The sequence below is a fragment of the Mytilus galloprovincialis genome, chromosome 5 (assembly GCF_965363235.1).
Source record: "Mytilus galloprovincialis chromosome 5, xbMytGall1.hap1.1, whole genome shotgun sequence".
NCBI classification, from domain to species: Eukaryota; Metazoa; Mollusca; class Bivalvia; order Mytilida; family Mytilidae; genus Mytilus; species Mytilus galloprovincialis.
The window spans coordinates 15,288,822-15,295,910 of NC_134842.1; positions in this window are offsets into that span (position 1 = coordinate 15,288,822).

Here is a 7,089-nt window from a genome sequence, read left to right on the forward strand (position 1 = left end):
TTTCCCTTTAAAAATTATAAATAATGTTTGAAAAATTCTATTTCAAGAACCAGAAGTCATAGAGACTTGGAACCTTCACCAATAATCTTTAAAATGTGACCTTTAATATGCTTTCAAAGGTCACTGAGTGCCAAAAAAAATTACGCTGCAATTTCAAGTTTACATATTAGGAAAACGATAAGACTTTGCTGCATTCATACAGCGTATAAATTGTTCCTCTCGACAAGCTCTACATTTTATACAATAAGTCAAAAATGCCCGACCGTCTGTTCAAAAGTTACACCGGGATGATTCTTAAAAGTATAGTATTGTGTGTATATCTTTTTAAAGGTAACAGATATCAACCTACTATAAACTGCAAAGATGATCAGTAATTCAAGACCTTCAATTTGAGGTCAATGTCAGGTCATGATGAAATTTCACCTTGACCTTCGCAGTATACAATGACCTTGACCTTGTGATATTTGAAAGGTCAAGTGGTCCTGAGTTGAACGGTGGTAGTCCCATGTCTCTACGACTTCCGGTTCTCAAGTTTGGTATTGCATCATATATTTGGTGATTCATTGACATTGATGAACTTTAGAATTGTCCCAAATGAGATATCTATGGTCGTTTTAGAGATAATGCAGTTTGAAGTTTTACGAGCGGAGGCATGTATTTCTGAATCAACAACAGCTTACCACTTTAAATGTTTTAGAAATTGAAGAGGTTAACATAGTTATATGTTTGACCAAATACCAAAAACATTCCATGGAAAAAAAAAGCCACCAAAAAATCAATTTGAAGTTTTCAAGTTTTGCATTGACTTTGTAAGTTTCATAACTTCTATTTATATAGTTGATATTGCATCATTATTGGCACTTTGTCAAATTGAAGGTCTTAATAAACTCTACTTAATTGAAAATGTTTTACCCCTTTTTCATCCCAGGGGGAAGGGTGGGGTCATTTAGTGCAAAAATTCAAATTTCTCAGATGGTAAGGTTGTCGCATATCAAATGAAAGAACATAAAGCGTACATTTCAAATTTCAAATTGACATCCCAAAAAAATTGGTTGGGTGGGGTCATTGAGTGCAAAAAATATTTAAGATAGGATTGTTGTATATCGAATGAAAGGTCATGATGTGTACATTTGAAATATCAAATTCATGACCTCCAAAAATAAGTTGGATGGGATTATTAAGTGCAAAAAATCAAACTTTATAGAACACGGCGTTATCGCATATCAAATGAAAGATCATCAAGTTTATGTTACAAATATCATACTTCCGATCTCGAAAATGTAGGCGGATGAGGTCATTAAGTGTAAAAAGCGAAAAGTTTCAGAAGGTATGCTTGTCGTATATCAAACGAAATGTCGTACAAAGTACATTACAAAAACATCACTTTTCTGGAAAGACCTTTCAATTGTTTTACAAACAATTGAGATACTAGTATTTATATATGTTATTCTTTTTTTTACACAGAATCAATATTGATTATTTGTGTTATATTTTTTTTTCTTTTGTATACAGTCATATATTGAACGTCTCTACTCCCACAACTTTAGCTTTAAACTGAGGCACACTTTTATTTGTATTCTTTGATACCATAGGAGGAAGAGATTTTCGAAGAAAAAACATCATCTACCTCCCCCCCCCCCCCAAAAAAAAGAAAAAAAAACCCCAGAAGTTAAAAATACTAGAGTCTATACCGATTTTGTTTCTTCCAAAAAACTAAAAAAAAAACCAAAAGGAACAGGTGCCCCCGCACAAAACAAAAAGATTTACGTAGGTGCATTATAATGAATCACTTTCATCAGTTTATTCCTATTTAATTAGTGATAATTTTTTGAAGTCATGCATACCCACAATATGACTGTGACCATGCGCATTTTGTCATCAATTTTTATTACCAGTATCAGCAGGAGATTGTCTGGTCTCCGTAGTTGACCAAAAAAGGCAATTAGATAAATAAAAATTTATTATGAAAATTTCAGTAATTATTCTCAACTTAACCTAGAGAACCACTTTTTGACACATACATAAGTGTACTTGTTCAAGCGCACATTCAACTTCCTCTCGACAACACTTTTTTTTTGAGAAACTTTGATTGAGAAAATAAGTAACTTTGATTGAGAAAATAAGTTTGAAAACAGAACTTTCATTGCTTTTGAAAAATATTGCAAAACGTAAATGTTTGAGAATTTTTTAAATAAAACATCACATACATGTATTGAATTAAAATTCATTATAAGTCTGTGACACTATTTTAATGCCTTTGTAGTTATTGTAACCTACTGTGTTTATTTGAAAAACTATTAAAATTTAGGCTTAGGCAAGAATCACCTACATGTAAATGCGATAGGAACTTGGTCTTTTAATATATTTTGTAGATTTAATGCCGAAATGAAAAATTTTGATTTTAAGTAAAAGAAATTTTAAGATATACAAATTATTAAAGACCCAACGGTGGCCTTCGGCTGTTTTCTGCTGTTTGGTCGGGTTATTGTTCATTTGACACATTCCACACTTCCATTCTCTATTTTATCTCAATGCATGTTTTAACCTTAACCAAGATGTCCTTTTGTTGGAATGTTTTTATGGAAAGAATGTTACATATTCTGATTGTTTAAAAATGAATCAAAAATACTCCAACAATTGAATTCGATACCATAAAGATGCATTTATTGTATCCTCTTTTAAGAGGAGTCTTTTTTACCATACGCCTTTACTGATTCATTCGTAGAAATGTTATTTTTTCGATATTGTCGTTAGAAAAGAAAATGTCTTTCCAAGAGCCCAATGCTTCTTGAATAACCTGCATCAATTACGATCTTGAACCCAGACTTTGAACAGTCAAATAAAGAACATTTGAGAGCATGATAAGCAAGAAGGGCGCACAAATAACACCGATCATGCTTTGAAATGACTTATATCAGTTCAAGGAAATGATTCCTCTCAACCTTAATAAATGCTTATGAAGGTGTAAATCAATGTATAAATGTGTCCTCAAAAGCTCAAAGAAAAATCAAAAAAGGTTAACTGGCTTAGTCCTCATCAAGGATACGATTTAAAAAAAATGTGCTGGACTTCAAACGTTCTAAAAATTGAATTCTTTATGAAAACTTTTGAAGAAAACTATTTTTTTTTACCCAAAGGAACTTACTTAAAATAAGTTAAAATTAACACGATAATGACTGTCCTTTCCTAGATTTAGATATTTCAGGTACACTGGAACCTCCACAGTTAAACTTACGAAAGGAAGTAAAATTTAGAATATAAATGGGGACTGTGTCAAAGATACAACCCGACAAAAGAGCAGAACACAGCAGAACTGGCCACCAATGGGTTTTCAACACAGCGAGAAAATTCCGCATTCGGAGGTGGGTTTCAGCTAGTCCTCTACATTACATCCCAGCTCCTTTGTTCTAACAGGGGTGATCTGAGCCACATCACCCCTACCAGATCACCCCAGTTTGAGTGTCTTTGTTATGCATGCTTTCCTTTGTTTTGAAACAATTTGGCGGGAAGGACACATCCACTGTAAAACTTATAATTAATTATACGGAAAAGACTATGTATCAAAATTCACGTAGAAAAAATCCAGTGTATATGCTGGGATTCGAACTCAAGACCTTTAGCATATCAAGCCACGACACATACCACTACACCAGGACGACTGGATATTACAGAACAGTAATTTAACATACTTAACGGAAGCAAGATCTTTTGATAAATGGGTCGAGTTGGCAAACCTTTACTCAGTGTGGTTTAAACCTTTTTCGTTAATAAGTGAGATATCAGACTGATTGTTCAATTTGATTTTACACTTTTTTAAAAGTAGAGAGAGTCGGTAAACAAGAGTGTGACGATTTTTTTATATAGTGGCGATATAGTGTGGGCCGATTGGCAAGTGGGGCGAGTTGACATTGTTTGATAACTACTCATCGTGTTCGGGGGTCACAAAGGGTATACATCATATAGTAATATATAAAGTATATTATAATGGTTGTGTGGTGTTCTAAACTAGATTTTATGAATTGTAAATGGTTTTTCGTCTAATCTAAAACAGCTGGGATGTAAAATAGTTATCCCACTCGGACTTGGTGTGTCAGTGTTAGATCACCCTCTGGCCTCCGGCCATCGGGGTGATCTTACACTGACACACCGCGTCATCGTGGGATAACTATTAAAAAATGTGCACTAATTCAGTGAAAATGAACGTAATACCAAACTCCTTAACATGTAACTGAACCAAAATTAAAAATCGCGTAAGACTGACAAAGTCTTGAGACAGGTGCAAAATGCAGTAGGGTTACACATGTTTGGTGGGATCTCGACCTCCCCTATACCTCTGACTATTATGGAAAAACTTAACACAAAACAATACGCACAGTAAAATTCAGTTTAAAAGAAGTCCGATTCCGATATCAGAAAAGGTAACAAAAGAAACTGAGCATAGTGACAATGATACAAGAATACATGTAAAATCCTCTTGTAGAAAAAGTTGTACAATGCAATGTATTCTTTTATATAATAGAAACGGTCTACATTTCGTTCTTTAAACTCTGATCCATATGTTATGCTATTTTAGTGATTTTTCGTTCTCTATTGTTAATTTCCCCCCTTTTTGGACGGTGATATTCTACTTAAATCATCTTACAGTATTGATATATCACATCTCGTTTCATATATGCCCGTGTCTATTGTGCCGTTTTGGATTTCAATGCACGTAATCTTTGTACTGATACACCACTGTCTCAGGTTATAGGGAGGATGTAATGACTTGAAACTTGTTTAACCTCGCCGCATTCTATATGCGCATGTCCCAAGTCAGAAGCATGTAATTAAGTAGTAGTCGTTTTTCGTTGTTTCTCATGTTTGTTTTTCTTATATTGTTTTGTTTAGTTTGTTCTTGTGTTGTGCCGCTGTGTCCCTGTCCCAGGTTAGTGGAGGGTTTGGCACCAACAAACTTGTCAAATCCAGTCACATTATGTATGTGCCTGTTCCAAGTCAAAAGCCTGTACTTCAGTGGTTTTTGTTTGTTGATGTACTTTTTTTCTTTTTTGTGTCATGTATATATATATATATATAGAGAGAGAGAGAGAGAGAGAGAGAGAGAGAGAGAGAGAGAGAGAGAGAGAGAGAGAGAGTCTATAAGAATCTACCAACCAGTAAACTTAATAGGTACATGTATTGGATCATCAAAATTGACAATACTAAACAAACAGGAAAAATTGTATGAGTCTAAAAGATTGTGTAAAAATACCGATAAATAGATGGAAAACAAAACACAAAACAGTGTTGAATATCATCGCACAAAGATAGAAAAATCTAAAAAGTGTTGAATATCATCGCGATTTATATCATCTGTTCAGTTTTTCCATCTTTGTGCGATGATCATATTCAACACTTTTTAGTGTTTTGTTTTCCATCTATTTATCGGTATTTTCACACAATCTTTTAGACTCATATATATATATAAATATATATCAAACGTCTGAATAATAGTCAACGATTTTCCCCACGTGGGAGCTGGATCGTTACAAGTAACGATACATGTACACAATAAAATAAATTATATAAACGCCTAAAAAGTGTACATAACAACACCAATGATATAAAAAGGAACTATAAATGTAATTATTTATAAATATTTCGGATAACAGATATCCTTCGTCAGTCAGATTCTGATGTTGAATGAATCATCTTTAAGTCTTCTTAGATTAAACTTTTACTAAATCTTGAAATTTATACAATAAAAAAGGCAAACCGAACATCAGTTAAGACGCTTGTACCATTCTAAAAATTTGTTGAATATGACATAGGTTATATGACTAATTACATCAGAGAGTTCACATATATGCTTTAAATAAAAATAATAATGTGCGATGTGAACTAGCACAATTTTAAAGCTTTAACGGTGTCGATATTATAATGTTACAAGAAAGATTGCGTCAATAAGAATTCCAAATAAACAGCACTGAACGGTCTAAATTTCTAAATATTTCAGATTTGACAACTGTAGTGTAGTTATATAAATATATATATAGATAAGACTGTTTATTAATTAGTATCTCGTTCTATTTTTTTTTATATTTGTCACAGCTGTAAAATCGTTATGGGTTTTGCTCATTGTTGAAGGCCACACAGTGCCTACATGTGTAGTTGTTAATTTCTATGTAATTTCTTCTCTTGTTGAGAGTTGTCTCATTAGGAATCATATATACTTCATCTTCTTATTTTTATAAATATCAAATTCAAAAGAAACATAAGATTTTCATTGTTAATTTCAATACGCTGAGTAAATGCATTTTGTTTCGAACTAATTTCTTTTCATCTTCTATTTCAGAATTTATTAAAACTTTCTCAGAATCATTACCATAATGTTCCTTTATATTAGGGCAACATGTTCTTTTTTTTGGTTAAAAGTCCTAATCAGAAAACAAGCTCGATTTGTTTTTCGTTTTGATTTATATAAATATTTAATGAATTCAATTATATTTGCTACATTTTTGTTTCGAACTTTTGCTTTTTTTATTTGTCGCATTTTAAATACGATTACTTTTGTTTATTTTGTTTATTTATTTTTATTTGTTATTTATTTTCTTGTCTGCTGGCCATTTTTTTGCTTTAATTTGCTTGTATTTTGATTTCTTTTTAAAATTATATAGTTTTTATTGCTTTCATATCAATTCTTATTTTAAAGAAAAACAAGAAATGGATAATGAAGACTAATCTGCAATACCATTTCTACGGGTAATTAATTTCAGGTATTTCAGTGTAATATAAGGGAAATTCAATATTACAAAAAGCAACAATTATTCTCTTTTTTATAATCTTTATCTCCACCCTTTAAATTTGTATAATATTTTCTAAATACCTTCATACAACCTTGTTGATTTTTTTCTTAGCACTACTGGTCGAAGTAAAATAATAAGTTAATATTAAAAATTACTTTTAATATACACATGGAAAAAAGTATTGCAACACCAAATTGAAATTGAAATTAAAAAAACACTTTTCATTTTTTTGGGATATAATTTGGTAAAATAGAACTAGTTAAACATTATTTAAGTATCACCTGAGTTTAATAAAAAAATATCGACT